The 12908-nt window shown below is 46.3% G+C and overlaps 1 protein-coding gene across 7 annotated transcripts in view; it reads right to left on the reverse strand.

Annotated features, from left to right (window-relative positions):
• Positions 1–12908, reverse strand: part of LOC138580901 (gastrula zinc finger protein XlCGF57.1-like) — a 314301-nt gene that overhangs the window by 232246 nt on the left and 69147 nt on the right. For 2 of the 7 annotated variants that reach the window (XR_011304371.1, XR_011304372.1), the window contains exon 3: positions 12060–12398. The exons of the other annotated variants lie outside the window; for them this stretch is intronic. The gene's annotated coding sequence lies outside the window, so the exon portion shown is untranslated. The remainder of the gene's footprint in view (positions 1–12059; positions 12399–12908) is intronic. 7 annotated transcript variants of the gene reach the window in all.

Raw genomic sequence — 12908 nt, forward strand, 5'->3', positions numbered from 1 at the left:
TTCATCATCAAAAAGGAGGAAGCTCTAGATGACTTTGGCAAGAAAGCCTACAGGAACAGCTTGCTTTATCTGAGACAGGCAAATGTAATCTTAAATTATGGAGAGTCATCACTGATTTTGTACAGGATCTCACTACGGATAAGCAGGAAGCATACCTGGCTGACATATCTTTTGCCAAGCCAATTGGCAAATGTGAGGAGTCAGAAACGAAACGCAGACACAAGTTAGACATGGGGCCTCATTACGACCCTGGCGGAATGGGTTAACGGGCCCCGCAAAAAGAGGCGGACCCGTTAAACCCGTTCCGCCACATTACGAGGTCCCCTCGCGGGACCCAGTTAGGACGCCTGGTGAAACCAGGCATCGTTACCGGGTCCCCACTCGTAATCGGCCCGTTGTTTGCTTGCTCTCCCATTCCCATTCAGCGCTATGGGGGCTGAAATGGGGAAGGTCCGGGCCCGGGTTCCTGGAGGGAGGAATTACCGGGCCCTCCAAACTCGGAATGGCCCGGTAATTCCCCATTCTGGGAACACGGAACCCGGATGCGATTTCGGCAGCAGCCATGCCACCAATAGCGGCATGGCTACCACCGAGGTCGTAATGAGGCCCATGGTTTTGGCTAAATACTTTTATTTAAAAGAAAAGTGGATGGGGAAATGCCTCAATGTCCCTGCTCTAGAGGTATTTCCCTCCCTAATACCAAAACTAAGGATTTGGTCAGTGTCAGAATGTCCAAAACAAAACCGTCCTGTCTCCAAAGTACTTTTCTGACCCTCACATTCTAAACAAATGAATACTAAGGTGAAAAGGATAATGGGCATCATTACGAGTATGGAGGTAGCCATGGTGCTATTAGCACCATGGCTACCCCCATACCGCATACCGGGTCTGGGTTCTCGGTATGGGGACTTACCGGGACATTCCAACCTTGGAGGACCCGGTAAATCCCCATTCTGAAAACCATTCCCCATTCCCATTTGAACCCCCATAGTGCTCATTGGGAACGGGGAAGGAGCTTATAACAGGCCCGCAAATAGCAGGCCGGTGATTAGCTCCCTGGTCCCTTAGCGGCTCCCGCTAAGGGCGGCTGGTAAAAGCAGCCGCCTTAGTGGGACCCGCTAAGGGACCTCGGAATGCGGCGGTAAGGGGTTAACTGCACCGGCATCCTTACCGGTGCCATTAACCCCTTACTGCCGCACTCATAATGAGGCCCAATGTCTTTGGCCTTAAGTGCTTTAGAAATGTTCAAATAGGAAACATTTATAACTTCAAAAAAAGTCTTTCAAGGATAGGGATCCTTGTTCCAGAGGGTACTTCTCTCCCCTGGATTCTTCTTTACAGTCATATTTATTCACAAGTAACAGTTTCTGGTGTTTCTCTCGATTCAACACCAAACGTTATCCACACAACTGTTGTCTTTTTCTTGTCAGGTTTGTAACTCCTAATTCTCTGCCTGCATTCAGACATACCTTTTGGCCTGCTTGTGGCACATCCTTTTCAGGACCTTTGTGACTTCTGTATCCTAACCAGATTGTCCTTGCCTGGTATACTTCTGTGCCAGGACATCCTTCAATTTCTTGTGATTGCCTGGTATACTTTCCTGCCAAGGCTATTCTTTATTTCACAGACTTGTAACTTCCTGGTATACTCTCCTACCAGGGCTTTTCACTGATGAGCTCTTGCTCACTCTTGCAGACTTGATAGTCCTGTACATTTGCTTTATTGGCCAATATACTCTGCTTGATATATATTGTCTTGTCTGAGCTTTTCATGTACATATATTGCCTGCATTGGCAAATTTGAAAGTCTCTCCTTTCTGGATCACTTTCCTTTTTTGTAAAATGAAAACAACATTTTCCACTAGCATGCACCTTGGCAGAGCGACATTTAAAATCCAAAGCATAGAAGATACATTCATCATACAGAGAAAATGATAATAATTAGATCTATAATTCTTCAATCCTTAAAAATACTTAAAAATATATCTAATACATTTTGTTACTGCTAAAACCAAACTTTATTTTTCACTGATTAAGAACACATCCCACCATTCTGAGACTAGCAAGGATTTTGTCTGCTTTGCATAAGCCTCCAGATAGCAGCTCCTTTTTCCAATCAAAGCTCTAAAAGTCATCACCAGATGGAATAATGATTCCTCACCACCACTATCCCCACAGTATCTACAATCTGAGTCAGCCTCCAATATCTGCCTCCTTGCCCGTTGAACCTCTTTTTGGGAGAATATTCTCACATCTCTCACCTGATGATTGTGTTGAAACTTCACTTTCTGCAGCAGTTGCATCTTGCCTTTTTGTTTGTCCCGAATTTCTGAGAGTGGAGAAAAGGACGACCCTCCTCCTCCACCACAGTGTATCCCGAAACTCAGGCAGGAAGCACACAGAGGCAAAATCGAAGGGCAGCGCCCCCAAGACAGGGAAAACTAATCTGGCATACAAAGCCCTGCTGTAGGTCCACAGCAGTTGTTGTAAGCGAGTCCAGTTGAGAAGGCAGCAAGCATGCAAGTAATGGATAACCAGCAGAAGGTAAGTAGGAAGCAGCAGAAAGAGGAAGGGGGAGAATCAGGACTGAGCAAGGAGGAGGCAGCGAACAGGCTTCAATAACAATGGATAGCCAAGGAAGCACTGGCGTCTCACCCAAGAAGAAAACTCCGGAGGGTTGAAACGCTGGCACTCCAAACTGCAGAAGGAACGTCACAGCAAACAAGACGTCCTTCTACATCTGTGCCACAGCAACCATCGCGTCACTGTGACAAATATGTAAGCGACATCGCCTATATAGCTCACAGTAGTGAGCCAATGAAAACCTTTGTAGGTAAACAGGGATTTGATTTAGCATTATTCTCTCCTGAGCAGATGTTATCGTCAACTTATTTTTATTTCTGGACTCCTGGGTAACAATCCAATCAAGGTCTTGCCTCCTTTTTTTCACCTTTACCGGGTTTGCAATTAACATATCTAATGAGATGTCACATGACCTAAGACCTAAAGAAACCAGATTGCTGTGTCTCAGAATGTCAAAAGGGAGTGAATTGTCAGAGACAATGCATTTCCTAAATAGGGAAATGGTTTTCCACGTTGCAATGGACTCCATGGATTGCAGCTCTAGTACGAATCGGATAGAGGCTGCTGGCAATTAATTGGGCAATCTCAACACCTTTCCTCAAAAATACCCCTCCAGAATCCCCCATGCTCTCCAAGATAAATTCAACATGGATTTTGCTCCTAAGTTAGGATCTGCACCACTTTTTGCTTATAAAAAGTTAATAGGGGCAATGCTGAAAAGGTGTCATGCCTGCGCCATGGGCGCATACATTGGCAATCAATATGGACTAATTGTTATTCATTTATCTGCAGAAAACTCTTGGATCAACCGCTATTCACTTCTTGGGCCTTATTTCCCATTTGCGAGACTTTGGTGCTTTTCTATTTTTCCCAACAAACTACACTTACCACAATGCACTTGGCTATAACTATCTATTCCTGGCTATTCCTATTTGTCATCATCGGAACTACAATCCCCAGAAGCCCTAGGGATCAGCTCTGCTTCCACCAGCTCAGGAACAGAGAGGGAGGAGGCAGATTGTATGCATGTGTGCTGATCCAGGTGCGACCAATTAGCCTGCCTCTGTGCTGGTCAGGGCGGTATAAAAGCTGCTGCCTGCAAGAGCTCAGTCTCTTGCATTAGGAGTCCTTCCAGCACCTTTTTGCTTCGAGCTACGGATCTTTGTATGCGGTTCCTCCTTACTCCTGCTTTGGATCCAGTGCCCTGCCGGGCTCTCTGCATTGCAGCCGATCACGCTCAGCTGCTACCTTCCACCCTTGCCTTCCAGGCTCCTGCCTTGTAGCCGATCACGCTCCGCTGCTACCTTCCGCCCTTGTCTTCCAGGTTCCTGCCTTGCAGCCGGTCACACTCCGCTGCCTTCAATCTACACCCTTTGTCCACTGGGCTTCCAGCCTAGCAGCCCTCTACAGTCCTCTGCAGCCTGCTACAGTCATTGGCCCTGCTCCTCTGGGCTTACTCCCTGCTGCCCGGTCTTTCTGGATTCTTGCCGTGCAGCTTGCTTCTCTCCGCTGCCAACAGCCATTGTCCTGGGGGCTTCCTACCTTAAGCCGATCACGCTACGCTGCTTGCTACCTACAGCCTTTGTCCGCTGGGTTCCCAACCTAGCAGCCCTCTACAGTCCTCTGCAGCCTTCTACAGTCAGCGGCCCTGCTCCTCTGGGCTCACTCCTTGCTGCCCGGCCCTTCTGGGCTCCTTGCCGTGCAGCCTGCATCACTCCGCTGCCCTAAGCCCTTTCCCTCTGGGCTCCCTTCCTTACAGCCCTGCTCCTTTGGGCTTGCTCATTGCTTTCCTGTTCCTCTGAGCTCTCAACCTTGTACCCTCCCGTCCTCTGCTACCCACAACAGTTTACCTACATTATTCACTTTCAGTTATTGCAGTCCCCCTGTTTCCTGACTTCTGCTCCCTTGCTTTCTTCCTTGTTTTCCAACCCTCTGTTCTTATCTCTATCCAATCCTGTTATACGGCTTTCCCTTCATTTCCTTCTGCTAGCTTGCTCATCGACTTCCTTTTTCTTGGATTTGTCTGTTAATGTCTTCTCTTGTACTGTTTGTAGACCCCTTTGTACAGAGCTTGTCTGTTGGTTTCCGTCAGGCAACCTCTGCCCCTTCCCTTGTCTCGTTTCTGTGTTACAGACACCCATAGCTGGTGTTCCCAGCCATGAGCAAACAGCGTGGGCCTCTGTTATAGCAAACTGTGCAGAAGGCTAGAGGTCAGTGGAATACTCTTTTCCTATATCTGCATACACCCCAAGAAGGAATCCATTCTGTTGTACCTTATTTCCTTGCTACACTTGCCTACTCTTTGTTCTCTTTCCTTTCAGCTGTGTGTTTACTTATCTGTCCACCTTACTTCGGCACAACCACCCAAACCCTTCCTGGGTGTCCTGTGCCACTCTTAACAGAGTGCCATCCATGACAAAAGGACCCATACCTCCTATGGAGTGCATCTCCCTAGACCGCTACCCTCTTTACCTTAGCCCGGAGCAGCATATAATGGGCATTTTCATTAAGATTCAGATAGGCAATAGATTCCACCATTTCTAATCTTTCCACACCTGCCATCCAGGAGTAGATTCCCTTGTGGTTCCTATGCACCGATGATATAATTAGGACGTTAGACCTTTTTACATTCACTCACAGATTATTCACTTCAAGATGGGCCATGAAGGCATTTAGTCTGCGCTGAAGCTCTACCGGATTTGATCGATAAAGACTAAATCATCGGCGTATAGGACCCAGGGTAGACCTGTTGCATTGATTGTAGGTGGAAATGCCCGAATCATCTGTTGGGACTCCCCCAAGTCGGAAATAGAGAGATTGAATAATATTGGGACTAGGGAGCAACCTTGCTTCAGGCCCCGATATATGTGAATTCTCCTGGAAAAAGTGCTGTTTGCCGATAATCTCACTTGTACAGAGGTATTGGTTTATAGAACCCTAATTGCCTCTACCAAATCCAGAGGACAATTTCTGCTTAACAGTTTTGTCCACAACCACTCCCTGCTAACCCCATCGAAGGCTTGTTCCAGATCCATAAAAGCCAGATAGTTGTTTTCCTTGGATTCAATGGATCTTAGCTTCAAAAAGTTAAGCAGGGAGAGGTTTAAGGAAGTACCAACTTTCTTCACAAAGCCCGTCTGACTGGGATCGAGGCGACCCGATTGCACCGCCCATGCATTCAAGTCTCTTAAGAGGATAGATGCAAATATTTTCCCTACAGTGTCCAAGAGGGCGTTCAGATGATAGTTTTTTGGATCGTCACGTTCACCCTTCGAGAAGATCGGCACTATTACAGCCTCCTTCCATGAAGTGGGAATCTGCTTAGTCTCTAGGACCTGATCAAAGAGCATAACCGTGAAATCCACCCGTAGGTCAGAATTTTCTTTTAAGATATAATTTGTGAGGCCGTCCGGCCCAGCAACCCTTGATGAGCTTAGCTTCTCAATCATTGTTTCAATCTCATCTTTATCAAAATGGAAAGACCATTTTTCCCCTGGGACAGGACTATTACTGTAGGTCCTTTCCACTCCGGTATCAAACAATTCAGTATAGTGCTCCACCCATCTTTCTTCAGTAACTTGGCTGATTGCGGGCCGTAAGCTTCCAGCATTGTTAATTAATTACCAGTGATTGCTGGTATTGTTTTTGCGAACAATCCGTAGCATGTGCTCTGCATCGTGCGGCAATCTTAATGCTCTCGATACCAAGAGCCAATTACGATATTTTTGTTTCCTTTTTTAAAAATGTAAACCAGGTAAATTGCCTTTTGCTTGTCTCAATTTCCTAATATCTGACCTTAATGCTCTCCTGGCTAACATCACTTCACAATTACAAGAGTGGGGAGGAATAAAATCCGGTCTACCAGAGGGGCCATGTTCTTAAATATAGTCTTTAAGAATCCAAGCATATTCAGTTCTATTCGGATTATCTGATACAGATTACTCAAACCGATCTACCATCCGGTGAACTTTTGATGGTTTGATTCTTCATCTATTTCTACCCCATGATACTTCGACCGGGTTTGGCACAACGTCATTTGGCTGCCGTTCTGCCATTACCCAACTTGTTGCTATCAGGTTATGATCACTCACCGGTATCTCTAAGACCTCAAACCTCTTGATTGGTACCAACACATTTGTGGAGACAAAGCAATAGTCTAAGCAGGCTCACTGGACCCCCCTAGACAAAGTCCAAGGCCCCGGGATGTCACCCTTAGTCTGAACATTTAACATTGATAGATCACAGGCCCTGGACTCATTCAACCATGACAAAGCCCTTTTCCCCAGCAACAAATCACTTAACACATCGTCCTGAGTATCTAATTAGTAAAGTCTCCAGATATAATAATGTGGGGATTTATCACTGATATAAGGGTTTCATCCAGTAGCGTCAATATGCAATCAATAAAATCCTGTTGTTAGGCAGAAACCTGTGCAGTTCCCTTAGGGACCACTGAAAAAGATTTAAGACTACAGGTGTTTGGCAGTAAACCCACTTGGTAGCAGTCTGTACCACACAGATTCACTTGGTAGCTGTGGCTGAGCAGTCAGACTTCCCTCAAGAAGAGTTAGGCAGTATATAGATTATACACAATTGGTACAGAGATACAGTAGGACAAGCAAACACTGACCAGAGCTTTGGTGTAAAAGTATATAATTATTAATTACTTATTAGACAAGTCTTAATGAGAAACACCACTTATTTTCAGACAGAGGTGAGCGCTTAACATAAGATGGCACTCTAATAAGTTATTAAAAAGGGAGGAAAAAAGGCGGAGTTATGGAAGCACATAATTTCAATACTATTCAAAGAACCACACTAAGGCAGGATAGGCAGAGTTCTACTGGAGAGCAAGGAAGTCAACTGCAAGGCCCACTCCTGGAGAGAGCAAGCAGAAAGGGTCCAGGTTCACACAGTGGGGGTATGCCCAAAGACTCTTGTAGATAGTTTGCACAAAAAGAATGAAATTAAAGTCAGGAAAAGTTAGCTAGGTTGTCCCAGGCCAGCCCAGGTTATAAAGTCGAGGCTTTACTGTCACCCCGAACGATCTGTCGCAAGGGAAGCCAGGCGCGACACAGTACCTTAAGTGGGAAGGACGTTCCAGCGGGGGCAGCTGTTCCTGGCAGCGGGTGCAAGTCGGTGTTTCGTCCAGAGGAAGAGGAGGTCTCGACGTGGAGGAAAGATGAAGGTCGTTGCACTGCCAGGGAAGAAACCAGCCACGGAGTTCTTCGGTTAAAAGGTACTACCCTTCTATTCGCTGTAGTGGTAAACCGTGGTATTCCGGTTGCCGGAGTGCTTGGCACGGGCAAGGCGGCCACAAGGTGCTCCAGGAAGGCAAAAAGAAGGCAAAACTGGTTATCCCCACCAGTCAAAGGAAGAAGACTCTCCGTACTGGAGATCTCCTCTGTCGTCGGGAAAAGTGGTGAGACGGTTCAGCAGGGCTCTACCGGTGGTGTCGTCGTTGCAGGTCGGCTCAGCTTCTCCCTCCTCAGATTCTTAGGTCCTGTGGAGACTTCTGAAGTTCCAGTCCCCAAAGCCCTGCTTTTATGCAGCAAACCCCCATTCATTCAGCCTAGCTGTCAATCAAACATGCTAAGTGGTGAGCCGGCCGGCTCACCATTTGGGCCAATCACACAAGAGTGCGACTTGAGTTGCCAAGGCAACTCAGTCCAGGGTGCCTAAACCACCTCCCACACCCCCTGTGGTACCCAGACAGAGTGGCACCACTTTTGGAGGCTTCTGTGGAGAAGCCCGCCAAAAAGTGAAACAAAGGGATCGACTTGGGTTGGAGTCACAGAAGAGAACACAAACGCCATTTTAGAATCAAGTTCTGGCAAAAAATACCAACTGGTGAATTAATATTAAATAAATAAACCGGCGGTGTGATCGAGGCCATAGGAATTAAATAATTTGAGACTAGTAAAGCCTATGGTGATTTTACATGCCCTGGGAGACAGTAGTCAGTCCCAGGGTATGGAGTCTATGTTTAGGGGTCGCTACAACACCCCTGGGTTACGGCACAGAGGGTGCTGTGTAACCCACATACCAAAAACACATGAAGCCCTGTGGGGTAAAGGACCCCATAGCCCATAAAACACATACACAGTCGAAGGAACACCTCAAATCATGTCTTAGAGTGGGAGAAACAGAGTCTCACTCTTAGCAGAAGAAAAAAATAAACCCCAAAAATCCAGCAAAGCTGCTGGGGGACTCACTAGGTTTGGGAAATTAGCCTTTACAGAGAATTCTCCCTAACACCTGCTCTGTGCACATGTTCACACTCCAGTACAGATTTATGAAGACTATGGTCATCTTCTGATTACCCTCCAAATTCTGCCATTTGTTTGTTTGTTTGTTTGTTTATTTTTCTTGTGTAGCGCGCCTGACACAGGGGTATCTTGGTGCTAGTGGATAAGAAGATGGTTACATGTTGCAAATCATACAGAATGGTACGTTCCATTCCCAACATTTGAACAAAGGGGTTTGGTTGGGAGACTTCTTTCACAATTAGGCTTCTGTCCATTTTAACCAGCGTCAGCAGGCCTTAATAAGGCCTCCCAAGCTGGCCTTTGGGTGCTTTATTTAGATATACTTGATATCCTTCGCAAATCGGTTTAGATCGAAGGCAAGTCTCCTGTAGGCAGATAATATCAAACCCAACCGCAATTTTTCATTTGAGAAGAGTTCAACAAAGCCTCTAGAATTCCAAGATCCTATAGAAAGGACCTCATTACAGTCATTATCTTTAAACTGAAAGGCTTGTGTTTCCATTACAGACCTCAGGTATGTGCAATATGGGAGCCCGATGCAGGTATGGGAGGTATGTGTCCTGGACACCCAGAGTTCCTAGCTAGTCCCCCTGTTGTAAGGTGGACAGATTTAGGCTTGTGTTATCATCTTAAACTTGAACTTCAGGAGAAGGATGACAGGCCCCCTTGTGCTTGCTGGAGGCTAATACTCTGCCCCCTACTGAGTTGCTGTGCTTCCTGGGTGTCAGCTCATTGGTTTTGCGGCTTATTAACTGAGACAAGAGGAGGGGATTGACCCCTTAATGAAGCTATGTCTTTTCATTGCCTGCACGCCTATGCATGAGCATGAAAGCCCTTGAACCCTGAAGGTCCTCTGCACCATCAGTCTCCTGTGATGAGGAAGTTGAGGGTTTGAATACAGACTTCATGGTAATAGCCAAAAAGAACTAATCTGTCAAACTATTAAACTTTTTGTTCTCAAGGATTTCTTCAATTAAAGGGCCATAACCTTTTCTTGTGCTTCTGGGACTAGCTTGGCACATTTTAGCCTTTTTCTAGGGCATGTGTCGAGGCAGCCGCCCCTGACCCTGGTGGTGGCTATATGAGGGAAGATCACATGGGGGAGGCAACCTCCGGGGGGGTGTCATGGCGTCATCGGATGAAAACATTGTATCCCCCTTTTTCTTCTGAGGATAAACCTTCCCTCCTGAATGCCCTAATGGCATATTGTCATAACTCCCCTCGTCTACCTATAACGAATGTTGAAACCCTGTTGTCAAGAACCGTAGGCCAACCCTCACAATATAACCTGCCTTGTGAAATTGTTCGAAACACCTCCCCAGACACCACATACAAATCCTCCACGACTGACTTGCCATCTAAAACTAAGAACAATCAACCAGGGTTTTTATGCAACTCATCAAGAACGGACTACCATTCCCACATCCACTGAAATACTGAGACAAGGAAGAGGAGTGGAGTTATGCAGAGCAAAGGAAGCCAAGAGCACAAGCAGCGCTCTAGTCACTGGGAGCACACACCTTTGTCTGGAACATTTAAACCACAGAAGCGATGTTCTCAACTTCACACGCACCTGGCGAAATCAGGAATCTTGTAGAACAAACTTGTTACAGCTATCGTTAAGTAGGGCCAATGTATTTTTCTTACCACAGCCCTATAATAAAGAGGCATTTTTATGGCCTGAAATGCCTTTTCCCTACATGAGGGCCCCTCACCCGTCTTGAAATCTCAATGTGTAGTACTCTATTCTCTGATGCATAAACCCATAGAACATACAGCATATGCTGATTAGAAGTTTATGACATGGAAAATGGCCTCCCTGGTATCAATTACGTGTGCCCATAGGATAAATGAGATTAAGTCCCTCACTCCATCCTTCTAGTAAGGTCCATGCTATCACTGGGATAAAATAACTCAAGGGTGGAGCTGGGAACATACATGAGGGAGGATCAGTGCTGGGTGTTTCCGCTGCCACCCATGCAGAAGGCATGTTGTTTGCTTTTTTAATTCATGCAGCTCAGTGTCATGCTCAGGTCCCATCCACAAAAGGAACAATCTCCCTGCAAGTATGGGAAAAATGGTCTATTGACTAGAAGTACAGTAATCACTACACTAAATTATTTTGTTCTTTGGCTGGTTGATTTGGGTAAAGGGTAGTGCCTGCTAGACTGTCCCTTATTCTGAACTGCTGTCACCTTCTTATTACCTTGCAACATGCTCATAACTCTTCCCATCCACCATGTATGTAGCTTACCTGGTGCACCTTCCCTCTCTGTCTCAGTCATACCAGGATAATCTCTCTTTCTGCCCACTCCACCATGGATCTACCACATCCTGGTCTGTTACAAACTCATCCTGTTGGCATCTCTTTTCTTTCTCATCTTCCTTGACTTTCACCTCCTCCTCAGGCTGTTTCATCACCTCCTACTATCTCTCCTCCTGATGTTTCTCTTGTTCTCTTACCACATCCTCTTGATATCTCTCCCCATTAATGATATCTCTCTTGTTGGCCTCCTCTCCATTCACTTCCTCCTGATATCCCACCACTTCCTTCTGCAATATCTATTGCTGTCTTGGCACCCCCTCCTAGTGTCACTTCAGCTCCTCCTCCTGATACCTCAACACCACTCCCTAATGTCTTTCTTGCTCTCTAACTACATCCACCTGATATATCTCCTTCTCCTGATGTCTTCCTTGCCAAATCACTACTGCCCCCTGATTTCTCTTCACCTCCTCATGATATCTTACCTCCTGCAAATTCTCCAACTCTTCCGCCTTTGTCTCTATGCCACCTTCACCCACTGTTCCTCTTTCTCTCAGAATTGCCTTTCCTCCCCTACTCTACACTGCCTTGCCTCCCCTTCAAGTCACCTACTATCCTCTCCTAAATGTTACTCCATACAAGTCCTGGTAATCAGATCTAATTTCCTGTGTGCTGGGACCACGAACAATGACCTGTTGTGCATTTGCCTATATCTTTTCTTCCCACATTGTAGTGCGTGGCAATTGTTCGAAGGTCACCTTATTGCCACATAGGTATGTGATGAATGAGTGTGTAGAATATCTCATATTGGCATTTTGCTCAGTAGGAACTATTTTAAAACAGATTCTTTTATTTAAAATCTTTGCACAATTTATAACTGGAGCAGCATCTCAGGTTCGACAGGTTTATCAATCACAGTGTCCTTACCACTTGCCCACTCCTCACCTGATGATTCTGTGTGGAACTTTGAGGGTTCGTCTGATGAACTCTCCACCTTCTTCTCCCTCCAGGCTGTCTTTGTCTTCTTCCTGATGGTCTTGCCCTTCTGCTTGAAGAGATAGGGACGGGCTCCCCAGAGGCCACTTTTCCTGTAAAGATATTTGCCCAGCAACGGGGACTCTGGGCAGCCCACCCTAAACCAGGGAAAAGCTTTGCTGAAAAACCCTGGTAGGTCTTGTTGAGGTAGGTTGTGGTAATCTGCAGAATGATCCAGTATTTGTAGTAGACTTCAGTTTCCAGCATGCACTGGTAAGTAGTGTAGTGGACTTCAGTTCCCAGCATGCACTGGTAAGTGGCAGAAGAAATGAGTAAACAAAGTCAATTAGGTTGAATGGGTTCATGGCCCGATGCAAGCAAATCCGATAATTGCTCCGTAGAATAGAGCCGGGAATCTCTGATGTCTAGAATGCGTGCCAGCAGCAACACGCGGTAAGAACAAGCCACCCGATTGTAATGGGAAGCGCCCTGGGCGGAAGGTGAACACGGAAGCAGCGAGAAGCGCAGCGTAAACAGAAAACAGCCAAGGGCTGTAACAAGTTGCTCGAAACTGGAGGAGGACACGGGGGAACCGCGTGAAAGCGGTCACAGGAAGAAACGGAAAAGACAAACAAGGTAACCATGAGGGGTAGCGGATAGCAGGAAGGAGCGCTGAGCAGAAATCATGAACAACAGCAAGAAAGTTGCATCGCACAGGTGTTCTCCATTAACTGGTCATTATAGCTACTGCAGAGGAAAGACTACAGCGCACCTCGCGTTAACTCGGGAAATGAGTCCTTCTTCCATATCGCCCACCTT

Source organism: Ambystoma mexicanum, chromosome 3p (assembly GCF_040938575.1).
Source record: "Ambystoma mexicanum isolate Mex_15411 chromosome 3p, UKY_AmexF1_1, whole genome shotgun sequence".
Taxonomy (NCBI): domain Eukaryota; kingdom Metazoa; phylum Chordata; class Amphibia; order Caudata; family Ambystomatidae; genus Ambystoma; species Ambystoma mexicanum.